Genomic DNA, 18,419 nt, shown 5'->3' on the forward strand with positions numbered 1-18,419 from the left:
GGTGCCCCCATTCTGCCCATCTCCATGACAGAAAATGCCCTAACCATCAGAAGAGAAATAAAAGGCATTCATGTGTATTTGAGGGAAGTGGGGAATGGTCCTTGTCACTAGAAACAGTCACGCCGGGGCTCCTGGGTGTCTCAGTCAGTTAAGCGCCGGGCTCTTGGTTTCGGCTCAGGTCATGATCTCACACTTCGTGGGTTTGAGCTCAACATTGGGCTCTGTGCTGACAGTGAGAGCCTGCTTGGGATTCTCTCTCTCTCTCTCTCTCTCTCTCTCTCTCTCTCTCTCTCCCTTTCTCTCTGCCCTCCCCTGCTCACTCTCTCTCTCTCAAAATAAATTAATAAACTTAAAAAAAAAAGAAATAGGCAATAGGAGGTAAGTCCCATAGTTCTTCAGGAAGATGCTTAGCATCTCACAAACATTTACATGGAGGGAATTCACTGTGTGCTTTTTTTCTTCATAGAGAAATAAGAAGCTGACGGTCTGTATTATTTTGATGAGCTGTGTGGCCTGGAGAATATTCCTTAATTAATCCAAGAATTACCTATGAAGCTTCTATTGTGGGATCAGCACTTGGCTAGATCCTAGGGAGACAGAGATTAATAAAACATAGCATGAGTTATCAAAGAGTTAAGAATCAAATGTCTTCATATCATTAATCCTCATTTCAGCATTTAGTTCCTAGCTTTGTAGTGAAGAGTGAATAGGAGGCTTCACGTATCAAGTTGTCTTTTGTAACAACGTTAAATGTTTAGAGATTGTTTATAACAATATCGCTTAAATTTCTCCTCTAGGAAGTTTAAAAAAACCCCAGCTGATCCCATAGAAAATGGCAGAGTTAAAACACATCTTCTTTTGAGGTTGTGCAGTAATTTCAACTATTTCCACAGCTTTCGGCATGAATTAGCTTAATTCATCCCCCAGGTAACCTGGTCAAGTGGGTAATGCGGATGTTACAATTCCCACCTGGTAGATGTTTTAGAAAGGTCCCTGAGAGGATGGAGGGAATGATACTTTTGTAGGTGGGTTGAAGGATGGCACTTCATGGAACTAGAGTACTCGGAGATGGCTGTGGTTGCCACAAGACAGTGATAAATGATACAGTTTGCTCAGGGTCACATAACAGGTTACTGCTAGAGGAAGGCAGGCATTCGCCCTTGGAAATGAAGCAAAACACTGACGTGAGTTGGCTGCCTTGGGGTGGGATGGAACGTGGGCATCCAAGGACAGTGTGTGAGGCTCCGGGGGTTGGGAGTGGTGGTGGTTGAACCAATGTGAGAGAGGGTGATTCCACATCCACAGTGCAGTGAATCTGATGTGGAGCTGACCTAGGATGGCTGGTCGTGCCCCTCCCACCTGCTCCTCAGAGCCTTTAGAGAGTTCCTGGAGAGAGAGCTGGACATCCTTGTGTCCCATTTGGCTCTCAGGCTGGAGAGAAGTCATGCTCAGCCACCCTTTAGCATTCGACTTGTAGGCAGAGCATTGCCAACCAGAGCCCTTGATCAGAGTCAAGAGAAATTCCGAGGGGATGAATGTGCCATGAGTTATCAAAGGCACTGAAGAAAGTTCATCCCCAGAGTTCGAGTCCTACACAACTCTACTTAACCATCTTCATTTAATGATTCCTAGTGTATTTATGCACTCACAGTTTGAGTGCATTCTTTCCTTGAGCATCATAATTTTTAAATTCCCAGATAGACATCGCAAATATAACTGCAATCTTACTAGAATGTATCCATTTGCCTAATATTGCTTCATATTATCAACCGATGAAAAAAATTTTTGTAATAAGTTTTGTTTTCCATACAGTGTTCTTGAAAAGATGCAGATACCTGTATATATTCCAAATGCAAACTCTGTGTAAATTTAAAAATACACATTTTACCTGGGGGGTTCTCAGATTTAAGCTATATATCCCTCCTTACTGTCTCTTTCACCTTCAACATTATATTTCCATCATTTTTATTCTTTGTTCTACCTCCACACTTGAAAAAAAATCTTAAGCTATTAGCTATAGTATGGTTAGTGCTCCTAATCCATTATCATTAACTGGAGGGATGTTGGTCTAAACTCAGAAACCATGGCAGTAAATTACTTCAAAGTAAGCCAACCAGTGAGCTGTTAGAATATCTTCTCCCATCAGAAGCATATATTGCATGTTTCTAATCAAATTACCTTAACGTTTATCAAGTTGTTCCCTTCACAACCGTTCCTGGTATTTCCCCACAAATGATGCTGAGCTGACTAGCATTGAATTTGTTACTCCAGTTTATGTTCTGGCTTTAAATAATGCTATTTAAAAATTTCCAGACCTTGAGTATTTAATCTGCTATGAGATACTTTTCATTATTTGGAATCAGGGTCCCAAAGACTGTTTTATTTACCAACCATGGCAACCTAGTCCAGCAGAGCGCTTGAGACAGAACTGGAGCCCAATTAGTGCTTACTTTCCTTCTGTTGTCTCCTTGATTGTTACAGAGGTCAATTTGCTACATGTCTGCTAGATTCGCCCTTGGCTTTCAAAACATCTCCTCGATTTTCCTCCACTCCTGTAATTCCAATAGTCACGTTTTAGTTCCCCTGTAGTAGAAAGAAAGGACTTGTATGAAAGGAGGGTAGAGACCACAATTACCTTTACATGCAGTATCTCATTTTATCCTCCTGGTGGCACTTTGAGACAAGTCCCTTCATCCTCTTTTTACAGATGAGGAAACCACACACAGCTGGGGGAACTGGTCTTTTCTGACTCAACTAGGAAGTGGTAGAATCAGAATTACTCTCCCCAGTTTTCTTCTTCCTCCTCCTCTCCTCCTCCTCTCCCCCTCCTCCTCCTTCTCTTCCCCCTCTTCCTCCACCTCTCCCTCCTTCACTTCTCCCTCCCCTTGCCCTTCTTCTTTTTCTTCCTCTCCTTCTCCTCCCCAATTTCTTTAAATACAGCAGACTTCTCTCCTGAGCTCTACACCTGGTACATTGTTTACGGTATGTCCCACCTCGACCCCAGCATCTTTAGGCCATCTCTTCTTCCTCTGTACCTTCCACTTCTGCCCAACAGCCCCATTACTTTATCTGCCAGTTACTGGACCTCCTCTCCACTTGGTCATGGGGCACACAACCCTGGCCTTAAGGAAATTCCAAGCTAAATAAAGAAACAAGTCTGCTACACATGGGAAATGAAAATACGATTCAAGATTCAAATGGTCATTGAAGACAATAATTTGAGAATGACCACAAGACCATGTGTGGTAATTGTCTGTTGAATGAACCATTCATGCTGTGTGGGGGTGGTCAGGGAAAGAGGTCTGGAAGAGCAAAACTGAGCCAGGCCATGGAGGATGGCAAGACCCAGATTGATAAAGGGTGTCAGGGGCGTGCCAGTCAAGGGACATGGCAGGAGGGAAGCATGTGGGGCCCACGTGAACATGGCAGGTTCAAAGGTAGGAGTTGCTTTCTAAAGAGCTTCTGGGTCTCACCATGATGATGAGTTCTTTAGAAGAATACACTTGAAGGCCATTGAGGTTGTGAAGACAATATTCTGTATCATTCTTTTCTTTTCATTACTACATTCCAGATTGTTTAGAACATTGCTTTTGCATCAGAGAGGACGGATAAATTTAGAACCTATGATTTAAGTGCTGACCAAAAGCCGTGGTTCTAGAGGAATGTACCTCTATTATCTCCATAATGATTGTTGTTCCTCCAATTATCTATATTTTCAGCTTTGCCTCTGCTCTTTTTTTTTTTTTAGCAATTACTGAGTCGTATACACCAAAATCAAGTTCTTCTGTCCTTTTGTAATAAATTCAGCTGCAGCCTGAATATTCTGCCTGAATATTCTGACTGTAACTCTGACCTGACTTCATTTTCAAGACTGTCAAAAGTAATTAGGGACAGAGAGATTTTCCCGCTCAGCATCTGGAAGTGCAAAGATACCAAGAAGGAGCCTCAAGTGTCATTAACATCACCTTTCCGCCTGCTTTTTATATCACCCTGGAAAATAGTCAATTTCACAGCCAGCAAGACTTATTATGGGAACTGTCCTTCTCTCCCAAGAGCTTCAGATTTTCCCCTCTCCGAAGAAACAGGAAATGGGTTCCCCCCTTTGGAAGATAAAATGGATTTTTTTTTGTCACATTGACCTACCCTTGATGGTCGTGTGACATTGGGAAACTTGCATAATCTTCCCTGCCTCAGTTTCCTCATTAGAGATTACCTCTAGAGATTTTGTGAAGATTCCATGGAATAATGTGGAAGGCAACTTGCACAGTAATCAGCATATGGAAGTACTCAATAGCATTAGCTGTTAGGATCTGTAGATAAAGCAGTGGAAAACTTTGAACTCATATATTTTCAAATACAATAAATTTCTCTTTTAATGGGATGTATAGAAATCTTATTTTGAAAAGACTTTGCTTCTCCCAGAAAAAAAAAAAAAAAAAAAAACATGACCAAGAAAAGCAGTGTTTTTGGAGGGATGGAGGTGAGACACAGAGTGTCAGAAAAGTGAAGCGGGGTATGTGTCACTCTCAGGACCTTTCATTCAGTAATAACTAAAGTCACAGTCTAGGTAAAAAAGAAATAATTTTGTAATGATTTAAGTCTTACAGAGAAGTTGCAAGAATGCATCCATGGATCCAACTGGGTAAGGGAAAAAGTTGAAGGAGGGGATGGAGAACAAAGACCATCTTTCATGAATTCACGGTTTCACCAAGGACTTCCTTTCTCATCATCCTCTTCCATTCGTGGAGAAGGAACACTATATTTGCAGGACACTGGAGACTCATGGAACCCAGCAATGCATGCTTAGTTAAGCATTGCCTCTCAGCTGCGAGATTATCCAGCTTCTCATGATTTAAGGGGGACTTTGCATTAAGCACAACTTGTTGTTGTTAGAGAAGACTTAATAGCAAAGCTATTTGTCACTCACTGTAAAGCCTATCTAGCTGGGCTAAGTCTAAGGCTGCCTCCATCAACTGTGATATTTTTTGTCATTCCATTTTTAGAAGAAAGAACCCAATGACGAGAAGAAAGCTGAAATTATTCTGACCGGCACTGGGTTTTGGGGACTCCTCATTTGAGAGATGTGATGTTTGGTGGACCTATATGATTCAACACAAAGGATATATCTGGTTATTCATATAACCCTATATAAAATAACCTGTTAAAATGGAACCATGCGGTGTATAAAAGAGCTTGTCAGTTTTAGGAGGAAGCAGCAGTGGGAGAGACACAGAGCAGTGGAAAAAGTGGTTGTTATGGTGACATTGACCACGACTGGCAGATGCCAGTCATCAGGATGTGCTGATGGTCACCAGGGTTACAAAAAAGGCTCAGGATGAAGAAATCCCAGCATCCAAGAAGGTTCTGGGGGAACAATTGTCCTGATGAAGGTACGCATGCACATGGACTGATTCATAGGCCCTCATATTTTTCCTGCCCCGTAATTTTACTTTATTCCTGTACCAAGGGATCCTTGAAAACTAAAGGTACAGTCCCAGTTTGGGAGCCTTTTTTCTTACCTAGAACACTTTGAAAACATTATCCAACAGAGGAGTCCTGTCTTCCTTTTGGGATGATCTGAAGCCAGTTAGGAGATCTTCGTTTCTGTACTGGATTAAATACCACCACCACCCCCCAAATGGGGTGGGATAATCATGCATACACTATCACTTTTTGTGACCCCCAAATCTTCTTCAACCTGCCTAGGGAATTGGAAGGAGCCTAGGCCCTTTTGACAGAAACAAAAATAAGCCCACCTTTATAAGAAGTACAGTAGGGTCAATGAGGGTGCACACACACACACACACACACACACACACACAGTTTAATCTTTTAATTTTGATTTCTCTATATGTGCATTTAGAAACCAAAATTGTCATCAGAGACCTACTAAATCAGAAACTCCATGGGGAAATCCAGCAATCTGTATTTTAAGGAGGATTCTAGGGCATTCTAATGCACACTAATGTTGGGTAATCACTATGCTAAACAAAGTTTAAATGATAGGAGTCAGTCCCCAAACAAATTTTCTTTTACTAACCCAGAAAATTAAAGTCATGTTGGGAGGGCGCCTGGGTGGCTCAGTTGGTTAAATGTCTGACTCAATTTTAGCTCAGATCAGTGCAGAACCTGCTTGGGATTCTCTCTCTCTCTGCTTCTCTCTCTGCTTCTCCTGCACACTCTCTCTCTCAAAATAAATAAACTTAAAAAAAAAAAAGTCATGTTGGCATTATAGGTAACAGTTGTGCCTTGGAGAATTAAGACTCAAAATGTTTATTTTCACATAGAAATACGAATCCTTTTCATTTAAGTGACTTTCAGGAAAAAAAGAAGTTACAACCTGAGAAGTCTACATCAATCCTTTTTAAAAGTCCTTCATGGAATTTTTTTAAACGTTTTTATTTATTTGAGAGAGAAAGAGGGAACGAGCAAGCGAGGGAAGGACAGAGATAGAGGGAGACACAGAATCCGAAGCAGGCTCCAAGGCTCAGAGCTGTCAGCACAGAACCTGATGCGGGGCTCGAACCCACAAACTGCAAGATCATGACCTGAGCCGAAGTCGGACACTCAACCAACTGAGCCACCCAGGCACCCCTCCTCCATGGAATTTTTAAGTCTTCCTAATCTGAACTGAGATTTCAAGTCTTGCACAAAGTAGAGCTGTGGGTTCCTGTGCACTTGCAAGCCTTTCTGTGAATCCAGGGATAGCGTGTCCCTGATGTGTAGCAGATTTGGTTTGTTCCATTAGCATAGCAGAGCAAAGAAGCTTTATAATGCTGCAGGCTTTAAGGGGGTCAAAGAAAGAAGAAATTATGCTCCTATTCAGAGGTGAAAGGTCCACTCTTTTAATAGCTAGTACTGGAGTGTTTCTCCAGTTTCTCCAGTCTTTGGGAAATTACCCAAAGCAACTTTGCTTTGAGTAGCTAAGATTCTGGGGGGAAATAAAAGGGTCTCAATGAGGCAGGACTACAAAATATCACCAAAGAGGATGTGAGACCAGAGAAGGAATTTATGGTACACGTGAGAGGGAGAACTGAAGACATAGAAAGAGAAAAGGGTCGGAGAGAGAGGAGACACTAACATGGGGTTATGTTGAAGGTTGCCTTGAGGACAGGGGTAGTGGAGAGTACTCTGTGGTTAGGTGGCCGGATGAAATTTGAAGATGCCTGATGTTACCTTGAAAACTCCATTGAAATGCTCCTTTCCTACCCTACCCTACCCATAAGCATTTTTTATGTGGATATTTTGTGTTTTGTATGTGGAAAACAAAGCCAAAGGGCTAGTTGGATGTCTAGGTTTATGCAGTAAGGAAATAGGAGTCAAGAGGCAGAAGTCACTGTGAGAACAAGGGTGCCATGAATATGTCCAGAACTCTTGGGCAAGATTATAACTTCCATGGAGTGTTGAAGGGAGTTTGGGCTCTAGAACAAAGAGACCTCAGCGGGTGGCAGGTTTGCATTTTGTTGGTTCATATCCATCATTCCAGGAAATAATTCCACAGTGCCGTATGCAGGGACAATTTGTGAATATCGTCTTCCTCAGGTTGCTGGAATACGGTGCAAAAGCTAACGAAAAGGATAGTCTTCTCTCCAGACCAGCGATGTCTAATAGAACTTTCTGCAATGATGGAAATGTTCTTTATCTGCGCTGTCCAATTCAACAATAATCACGTGTAGCTACTGCACACTTGAGATGTAGCCAGTGAGGGGGGCCTGGGTGGCTCAGTTGGTTGAGCTTCTGGCTCAGGTCACGATCTCGCCAGTTGGGGGGTTCGAGCCCTGCATTGTGCTCTGCACTAAAGTGCAGGAGCCTACTGGGATTCTCTTTCTCCCTCTCTCTCTGCCTCTCCCCTGCCCCAAAATAAACAAATAAATTTTAAAAAAATGAAATGAGGCCAGTGAGACTAAGGGAGGCAATTTTTAATTCAATTAAAGACACTTAAGTGTAGAGATTCCCATGCGGCCACCATGTTGGACAACACGGGTAGAGAAAGATCAGTACTTTGGTCTAAAAGCTGCCTCATCAACAGGGTGAGTGAAAGGAGTCAGGTGTGGACATGAGGGAGTGGTGGGTTCTGGGGAAGCAGAGACCTCAGGCGCCACCTAAGAGGCGGTAACTGCCAGTTCCAACAATTTGCTGTGGAGAAATGTGGACCCAGGTTGACAGTCATTCCAACTATTTAAGAGAAACTAGAACTGTGAATTTTATGTACTATCTCCCAATCTTTAAATGCTCACAATGCATTCTAAATTATTACATGTCAGCCCCTGAGCCAAATAAGACACAATTAGAAAGTGGAGCACAGCACTTAGGATCCCAGGCTTCAGAGACCTTCTGGGTTCGATTCCTGAGTCTTCCACTTCCTCGCTGAGTGATTGTGGCCAAGTGGCTTAACCTCTCTGTGTAAACCCCTCAGTTGTAAAATGGGGAGACAATAATCTCTACTCCTCAAGGTTGTGGTAAAGATGGAATTTATTCATATTTGTTAACAAATTTCTTTATTAATATTATATATTATATATTAATATACACAAACCATTTAGAGGCACATGGCAGGTATAATATAGGTATTGGCTACCGTTACTGAACCTATGGGCTGGTTTTGATCCATGGGCACTTTGTAACCTCTGATATAGGGGCTCTGGATTTTTTTAATTAATTAATTTGTTTTTTAAGAGAAAGAGAGCGTGCACATGTGTGTGAATGAGGGAGGGTCAGAGAGAGAGAGGGAGAGAGAATCCCAAGCAGGCTCCACCCTGTCAGTGCAGAGCCCGATGCAGGGCTTGATCTCACAAACTTTGAGATCATACCCTGAGCCAAAATCAAGACTCAGACACTGAGCCATTCAGATGTCCCTGGATTTTTTTACAGTTTATTTTATTTAGTTTGAAAGAGAGAATGTGCATAAGCGTAAGCAGGGGAGGGGCAGAGAGAGAGGGAGAGAGAGAATCCCAAGCAGGCTCCACGCTCAGCACAGAGCTCCAACCCACGAACCGTGAGATCATGACCTGAGCCAACATCAAGAGTCTGATGCTTAACTGATTGAGCCACCCTAGGAGCTTTGGATTTTTATTCCGCAATGCCCTTGGTTATCCTGGAAATATAGTCCACCTGCCTCGTGTCCTGGCCAGGATTGAAGAGGCTGGAAATCTGATTAGGAATCACTCTGTAGCTAGATCTTGATCCCATTCATTGCTCAGACCTCCTGTGTCCTGACCCTGCTGACCATTTGCTCAGTATCAGAGCACAGACCCCAGCATCTAGTTCTTCAGAACCTGAGTTTCTGCCCTCAGTTTCTTTTCTTTTTTTTAATGGTCATTTATTTTGAGAGAGAGGGAGAGAGAGGGCACCTGTGTGTGCATGGGCGGGGGGGGGGGCGGGCAGAGAGAGGGAGAAAGGGAGAGAGAATCCCAAGCAGGCTCCACACTGTCAGCACAGAGCCCCACATGGGGCTTGATCCCAGAACCATGAGATCATGACCTGAGCTGAAATCAAGAGTCAGATGCCCAACCATCTGAGCCACCCAGGCGCCCCCTGCCCACGGTTTCTTAGTGACACGTCCTCTACTCTGTGCCAGTTCACGCATTCCCCCTGCTCCACCTCGTTGTTTTCCCAGACTGGAACTTGACTTCCTGGATGGCTTGTCCAGGTCTCATGTCCCCTCTGTCCTTACAGCCTTCCATGTTGACCTATCCCAGTCCTCCTCTGTTTAAGCCATGACTAAAGCAAGAGTTAAGTTGTTAAGGAGATAGGCTCACTCTCTGGATTTCTTTAACTCCATAGTTTAGAAGCTCTGGCCCCAGGTAAGATCATCAACTCCCCAGTGTTTTCAACACGATAGGGGCGACTCCTTTACTATCTACACACACGTACACACACACACGTTCCCCGCTATACAAACACCAAGGATAATGGGGCAGCCACAAAATGAGTTTAGTGAAGTCAAAGAATTATATATAGTATATTATCATATACTCATATGTATATGTATATATATATCATAAATACCAAAAACATTCAGGAGTAAAAGCTACACAAGAAAAGCAGAGATAGAGGTCTGTAGCTTTAGTATCTAAAGAATTAACAACTAAATTCGTGTACAGTAGCAAGGTCATGAACTGTAAGAAAAGAACTTTGTGAGTGTACTATTCCATCAACTGTTGGATGCCCAAGATTATGAGCAGCATTGGTGAAGATAAAAGCTAGAAGAATGAGACCATGCATCATCACATTTATATTTCATTTTGCAGGTTATAAAGCGGTGAACGCACCCCTCATCAAATCATAGTCCTCTATTTTCACATGGGTCTGTTCAGTCAGACTATTTGCTCTTGGAACACAAGTTTGATCTCCATGCCAAGCATGTAGTATAGGACATCTGCTTACTTGTTTTCTTCTATCTTCACAGTCACCCCAGGTAGGCAGGTTGGTGTTATAAAGGGTATTGATTGTGTGAGCACCAAGGGACCCTGAGGCATGGAGCCTGTGTGGAAGGAAGCATGGTTTTTTTTTTTTTTAATTTTTTTTAACGTTTTATTTATTTTTGAGACAGAGAGAGACAGAGCATGAATGGGGCAGGGGCAGAGAGAGAGGGAGACACAGAATCAGAAGCAGGCTCCAGGCTCTGAGCCATCAGGCCAGAGCCCGACGCGGGGCTCGAACTCACGGACCGCGAGATCGTGACCTGAGCTGAAGTCGGACGCCCAACCGACTGAGCCAACCCAGGCGCCCCAGGAAGCATGGTTTCTGATCCCATAGAACATGAGCTAGGATTGAGCACTGTTAAAACACAGATGCCAGATGTGTTCATCTGGAAGAGGATTTACCTTGGCTATTTATCCATCCATTTTGGTTGGTTTAGAGGATGTCGGGGAAGAGTTGGACAGCATGAAGAACAGGATGCTAGAACAAGGTAAATAAAATCAGTGTTCTGCCCTATTCTTCTGCAATGCTTCTGGCTGGCTCAGAAAATACACCGGCCTTGTATCTTGGCCAGGCCCCCCTCTCACCACCCGCTTGAGAAATGGAGAGTGGTGCCTGGGTGGCTCAGTGGGTTAAGCGTCTGACTTTGGCTCAGATCATGACCTCATGGTTCATGAGTTCAAGCCCTGCATCGGGCTCTCTGATGTCAGCACGGGACCCCAGTTCAGATCCTCTGTCCCTCTCTCTCTGGCCCTTCCCTGCTCGCACCATCTTTCTTTCTCTCTCAAAACCAAATAAACATTAAACATTTTTTTAAGCAAGGCACGTAAACGGAGAGATAAGACACCTGTATAAATCAGTTCGTAGCCCCAAACTGTGAGTGTAAATAAGTCATGCCAAATAAGTCAACAGTAAACTTGACAGAAATTAGCAGTCCAGCTACCGTCATCCTCGACTTCGCTTCTCCTCCTGTCTTGAATTTCTTCAGGCCCCCGTTGTTTTTCCGTGCATGTTTCTGTCGCTGGGGTCTCCACGCTGGTTATTGGGAGGCAGAGATATGAGAAGGCAGTGGGTCAGGGCTTTCCTAAGCAAAGGTACCCCGAGTCTGACGTGATAGAAAGCTGAAAAAATTTCAAAGTGTGGTTATTGTGCTATTTACTAATTTTGTCATCAGATTTAAATTAGTGCATCTTCCATCTCATGGGGAATTTAAATTTGGCCATAGAAAGGGAAAGTGCACAAGAGCGTTTTCTGATCTATTGTGGTACACGAGGTGACATCTTAAAAAGCGGAGGGTAGGGTTATTTTATGGGGATACGATGAATGAATCATAATGCATATATACTGTCCAGTTCCTTCATTCCTTGGGCCTTCCATTTGCTTTTTGTCATTTACAACTTCAAGTTTTAATATCTAACCATGAAACTTAAGGGGCCCAAAACTAAAGTAGCAGATTTTTGAGCCAAATAAATCCACTACCATTAGCACATAGCAAGTTGTATGCTGCTAATTGCTAATTACTCATGTGGCTAACATAACCCAAGCAGAAAGAAGCAGGGGGTAAAAAAAAAAAGGGTAGCCAGAGAGGATTGTAAACATAAGCCTTGAGTAAGGCAAAGCTACTTCATCTAATTCCCTGGAAATAAATTAACAGAGCTGCCTTGCCCACTCCTAATTTCTCTCCAGATGCCTGAGTAGTCCCACACCCTGAAGATTAATGACAGACTGGAGAGGAGGGACGGAAGTTCTCCTCTCTGCCTTTCCTGGGCTCAGGTGTAAAGATGCACTGATTTCTGGACCCGCTCTGAGCATGGGGATGGAATCCTGACCAGGTTGTCATTGGGGAGTATCTTTTCTCCTCTTGCTGTTTTGGGGCTCCTCTTTGGTAAATAAAATGACTCCATATGTTTCACTAATTGTTTTTAAATTTTTTTTAACATTTTTATTTTTGAGAGAGAGAGAGAAAGAGAGGGAGGGAGAGAGAGAGAGAACACAAGAAGGGGAGGGGCAGAGAGAGAGGGAGACACAGAATCCAAAGCAGGCTCCAGGTTCAGAGCTGTCAGCACAGAGCCTGACGCAGGGCTCAAACCCACCAACCGTGAGAGCATGACCTGAGCAGAAGTCAGAGGCTTAACCCACTGAGCCACCCAGGCGCCCCTCACTAATTGTTTTTAGGAGAAATTTGTGTCCAAGGAAGAGGCCAACCCAAAGTGGCAAAAAGTGGGTTGCCTCCTGCCTTGCCATTCAGATGCTCCCAGGGACATTAGTCCTTGCAGAGAGTGTCCCTGATCTCCCAGTAAATGGGACAGACTTTCAGAGCTGTGCAGCACCCAAGAGAGCATCTGTTACAACTCTCACAAACAAACCAAGGACCAGAGACGGGTGGTGATTTACCCCCAGCCACACAGCTAGTAGGGAGCAGAATAGGGAGCTCAGACTGGATTGCTGAATCTGGGACCAGTGCTCTTTCAAAAAACCCCTCTTCTTTCCTCTTCTCCCACCTGAAACCTGTTTCCGTTCCATGCTGTGAGGTCTCAGACATATTTTCGGTGTTTTAATGAGTGACAATTAGTTTATATGAAAAAATAATCTATGCCAGCATGTGAGTGAGGATGCATGTGTCTTTTCTTTTGAAAACATTATTTGTGGGGCGCCTGGGTGGCTCAGTCGGTTAAGCGTCCGACTTCGGCTCAGGTCACGATCTCGCGGTCCGTGAGTTCGAGCCCCGTGTCGGGCTCTGTGCTGACTGCTCAGAGCCTGGAGCCTGTTTCCGATTCTGTGTCTCCCTCTCTCTCTGCCCCTCCCCCGTCCATGCTCTGTCTCTCTCTGTCTCAAAAATAAATAAACGTTTAAAAAAAAATTAAAAAAAAAGAAAACATTATTTGTTATTTTTCCTGATTTATTAGTATCATTTATTTGTCTAAATACTGAAGAGCATAAATAATATGGTCCCAGAGATACACCCACCTCTTACGTAATAATAAACATAACATTAATCGAATTCTTACTATGTGCCAGGCACTGTTGTGAATGCTTCACACTTATTTAATGAAGCTTAAGGCAACCTTATGAAGTGAAAAAAAAATCATCATTCCTGTTTTATAGATAAGAAAAATGAAGCACCAAAGGGTCATACAGCTGTTAATGATGGAGCAGAGATTTGATTCCAGAAAGTCTGGCTTTAAGGCTCACCACGGACTGATTGAATGTACAGAAAGTCTTACAGTGAAGATCAAAGCCTTGTGCCATGCTCTGTCTTATACAATTTTTTCCCCAAAAGATTAGCAGGTATTTTTAGTCTCTTACCAGGAAAAAAAAAAAAAAAAAAAAAAAAGTATGCTATACCAACATAATATATAAAAAAATTTCTATATGCAGTACAGATAGATAGGTTTTAAAAAGATACAGATATATCTCTGTCTCTATCTTTATCATCTCTATCCCTATCTCTACCCCTCTCCTTATCCCTATTTCCCATCCCTACCCCCATCCCCATCCCCTATCCCCTATCTCCTATCCCTATTCTCTATCCCCTATTCCTATACCCTATCCTCATCCGCTAACCCCTAGCCCTATCCCTAGCCCCTAGCCCCTATCTCTATCTCTGTATACCTGGACTCGGAGTTTGAGCTTTTCCATCCACACAGTCCTTCAGGGTCTCGAGTGGGAGTGGGTACGCGGGCCGCATTGGTTGCGTAGCAGAATCAGCCAGGGGCCCAGCAGGAATCAGTACGCACAGTCCAGGCATCTGCCTGAGCAACGATTAATGAAATGCGTGGGGCTGATGGACCGAGCCCTGGAGGGGGAAGCCCTCCCGGACCAGGAGCGGTAGAAGCCATCACCATCCCCGCGCCTGAAAGGACAAAGGGAGGGAGCATGTTCTGGAGCCTCTTGAGAGCTATTTTCGGAAGGGTCTCCAGACAGGAGCTGGCCCCATGAAGGGCTACAGCCGAATTGTGAAAAAGCCACAACGAGATAGGGGAACAAACACCATTACTTCCTTCTCTGCTTCCACCCTCCAGTTTCCCGACGGTTCCCCTCGTCGGTTCAATCCAATTGGAGTCCAGAGGGCAAAGAAGCCCAGGACTGGAGGAGGAAGGAGAGAAGCAGAGAATGGGTGGGGAAAGGTTGACAGATGGAGAACTGGGAGATGATAGGGAGGGCCAGGAAATGCAAATGTTCTCTAAAAAGACATTCAACCAACCTCTGCGTGTGTGCGATCCCATTGTCACCCCATTCTTGGCGGCACCAGATTCCTCCACGTTGAGTTGGAGATGCTCTGAGAGCCCATAGCGTAGCCAACGTCCTGCTCTGTAGATGGCAGTTCGGCTGCTCCTTTAAGGCCTCACCCCTCTCCATCTGCCTCCTTTCTGCCATAAATCGGTTGCCATTTTTCGTTCGACGGTTATTTCTCTCATTCTCTTCACCCCCTGGGTTTAAAGTGGTTTATTCTTTAAATTATAAGAATTTAAATTATAAGAATTCTGAATATTCTTGATATTTATAGTCTTTAAATGATAAGAATTCCCCTCTGGAAGGAGAGGAATTAAATGCATGCGGTCCAACCATTTCGCTTAACTGAAAATTTTAATAGAGTCTTAAGTTTTTCAATATAGATCCTACATTATCTCTACATATTTTACTATTTAGGCTGATAATTTGAATTAGGTATTTTCTTCTATTTATTTTAAGCTGGCTATATTTTTTAAGATAAGGAAACCCTTAATTATTGTAATTGACTTAGTTCCCAGTCCTCTTATTGAATTCTCTTATTGTTTTCAATTGTATTTTGGCTGGAGTAGTCCAGTATTTTTTTTTATATCAGGGTAAATAATATTTATGTCACCTATTTCTTTCCAACACATATAATATGCTTTTCTTGCTTAACTTCCTTGGCTGGTACTTCCAGGATAGTAGCAAATAGGTTTGTTTGGTTTTTTTTTTATTTTTTTTTTTTACATTTATTTATTTTTGAGAAACAGAATGAGACAAAGCGTGAGCGGGGGAGGGGAAGTGAGAGAGGGAGACAGAGAATCTGAAGCAGGCTCCAGGCTCTGAGCTGTCAGCACAGAGCCTGATGTGGGGCTTGAACCCATGAACTGTGAGATCGTGACCTGAGCCGAAGCTGGACGCTCAACTGACTGAGCCACCCAGGTGCCCCTAAGTTTTGATAGTATCCTCATCTTGCTTTAAAATAGATGTGTCTGTATTTCTTACCTTAAACAGAGCAATTTCTATTCTATATGATTATTAATCCCTTCATGACTCATATGTCATCTATTATTATACCAAGTTTTTCCTTTCAAATGAAAAAGAAAAGTAGGGTTTTTGCAAGTGTCTTTTTGTTTGTTTGATGCAATAACCTTTTTTTATGTTATTTTATTTACATTATATTATATTAACAAATTGTGTATTATATTGGATTTACCAGTCTTGAGCTACTTCTGTATTTCTGAGATAAATATAATTTAATTACAGTACATTATAATTTAAAATGTGCTGCCTTATAATTTAAAATGTGTTTAAAATTTAAATTTAAAAATTTAAAATTTAAAATACAGTACCTTATAATTTATAATGTGTTATATTTGCTAATATTTTATTGATTTTCATATTGGTAAATGCAATTGGAGTTTGTTATGTTATTTTCGATAGATTTGGATATCACATTAGACACGAAAACAATTTGAGCACTAAATCTTTTACTCTACCTTGGGAGAGTTAAAATAGGATAAGAATAATCTATTTTTTGATAGTTTGAAACTGTCTAAACTTGGTGCTTTTTAGAGATGTAATTCTTTGAAAACTTTCTTAATTTCTTCTGGAACTCTTTAAAGTTTCTATCCATTCTACAACTGACCTAGGCTTTCAATTTTATTTCAAAAGTTTTAAGAAATGTTTGGTTTTATAATTTTTTTCTGTATCAATCAGTACTCCCCTTTCCATATTTTACTTTTTTTTTTTTGTATTTCCACATTCTTCTTTCTTTTTCTTAAGGTAGTCATTTTTATGCTTTACTGTTGTCATATAATACATCATTATAATTAATAATATTTTAAATTTGCTGTTTGGTGTATAATCTTTTATTTTGCTTCTGTTTCTAATTCCATATTCGATTTTCTCTTCCTTATTTCCTCCCTTCTGTTTTCCTTTATCTCATTTTATTCCTGTGTTTTTGACTTAGATGTTTAATTTATTTAATTTTGTGCTTCCTAATTAAATGGCATTTAAGACTTTAGGGTTTATTATGAACACAGTTTTAACTATCATAAGTTGCGTGGATCCTTAGACATTGCTTTTATTCACTGGATGTTTCTTTTCAAAAACTATGCTGTATGTTTGGCCTTCCTTTCAATTCATGATGGTAAACTTTTTGTTATTTACTACTTTATTCTTGGTGGTATCCTTATTATTTTGTGTGGCAAAAAGAAAAAAAAGACAGTGATCTCTTCTCAAACTGTCCCTGCAATCCTCAAGTCCTGGATATATGCCATCTCTCTCTCTCCCTCTCTCTCTCTCTCTCTCTCTCTGTCTCTGTCTCTGTCTATCTATCTACCTACCTACCTACCTATCTGAGCTATAACTGGCATATAACATTATATTAGTTTCAGGTGCACAACATAATGATTTGATATTTATATATATTGCAAAACGATTACCACAATAAGTCTAGTTACCATCCATCGCCACATGGTCACAACACTTTTTTCTTCTGTTGAGAATTTTGTAAGATGTTAGTACCACTTAGCAACTTTCAAATGTGCAATACAGTATTAGTGACTATGGTCACCATGCTGTGCATTACATCCCCCAGGAATTACTTATTTTACAACTGGAAGTTTGGTATATAATTTTTTGACGTGACTAGTTTTGACATACAACCGTGTCAAAGTGTTGTTTTGTTTTGTTTTGTTTTGTTTTGTTTTGTTTTGTTTTGTTTTGTTTTGTTTTGTTTTGAACTTGGGGATGTTGTGATAGGTCCAAAAGAACAAACATTCAGCTTAAAAACAAAAAAACCCGTTCAGCGTGTATGGAAATTCAGTCTCCAACGCAGGTGTGCCATTTTGTAATGTTCTTTGATTTCATAACTGAAAAAACAGATCAGTCTGCACCCCATCTCTCCAGTACAAGTTGATCTAACCCCGTCCTGCTTTTGTCCCTGTGAAATCCAGTGATTTTTCAGGTCAGTTGAAACCCATTTACATTGTGTCCCATTTACAGACTAGAGCTCAGAAGCTCTAGCTGCCAGACAGCTCCAATATTCCAAGGAAATGAGTAGTAGGGGCTGGATTGTGTCCACTGTTTGTTGACTATAGCGATCTTCTGGACGTCAGTGGCGCCTGTGTCTTTCTCAGTCAGAGCCCCGTTCTCACTTCAACTCCTGCCTGCACTCAGTCTTGAAGCCGTGACCAGATTTTCTCTGGGCTCCTAACATGCACATGCAGCATCACCTTTTGATGCAATGACACGTGGTTGCTTAACCACGTGACCCCAAGAGCAGGCATACCGGCTGGTGGGCCCTAAAACTACCCCCCTCCCCTGCCAACCTCATGCCAGGCTTGAAGTCATAATAAACTGCAGGATTCTCTTGCACACCACTTAGATTCAAGGGAAATGGGGTGTCTTGCATCCCAAGGGGCACCATGATGCCAACTCTAATGACTTATATGATGTGGATGAAAGGAGCAGATAATGCGGTGTTTGCATCCCCGAGAGGTCCAGGCAGGAAGCAGAAGAATGGTTTTCTTCGACTCTCAGATGCCCGCCCGCCCCCCACCGCCCCCCCGCCACCATCAAGGTGTGGAGCTCACTCCACTGTGCTCTTCCAAAGCTTTTTTTTCTCCTTTTCCCTTTCAAACTCTTCTCAACACTGCCAATATTTCACTACATTCAGTTCTTGCTTGGCTTCTGAGAAGTGGGATATTATTCTTAATTCCTCTACAAATAAGGTGTTTTCTTCCTTCTCTCTGGCTTCTCTTAGTTTTTTTTTTCTTTAT

The 18,419-nt window shown here is 42.1% G+C and overlaps 1 long non-coding RNA gene across 1 annotated transcript; it reads right to left on the reverse strand.

Moving 5' to 3' along the window:
- Positions 1-2,359: 2,359 nt before the first annotated feature.
- Positions 2,360-14,720, reverse strand: LOC121012515 (uncharacterized). The gene is made up of 4 exons (XR_005782155.1): positions 14,627-14,720; positions 14,035-14,174; positions 4,214-4,310; positions 2,360-2,583 (listed from the first exon to the last, which is right to left on the reverse strand). It is a non-coding gene; the product is annotated as an uncharacterized LOC121012515 (long non-coding RNA).
- Between the last annotated feature and the right edge of the window lie 3,699 nt (positions 14,721-18,419).

Source organism: Herpailurus yagouaroundi, unplaced genomic scaffold (assembly GCF_014898765.1).
Source record: "Herpailurus yagouaroundi ecotype Mexico unplaced genomic scaffold, PumYag 196, whole genome shotgun sequence".
Lineage (NCBI taxonomy): Eukaryota > Metazoa > Chordata > Mammalia > Carnivora > Felidae > Herpailurus > Herpailurus yagouaroundi.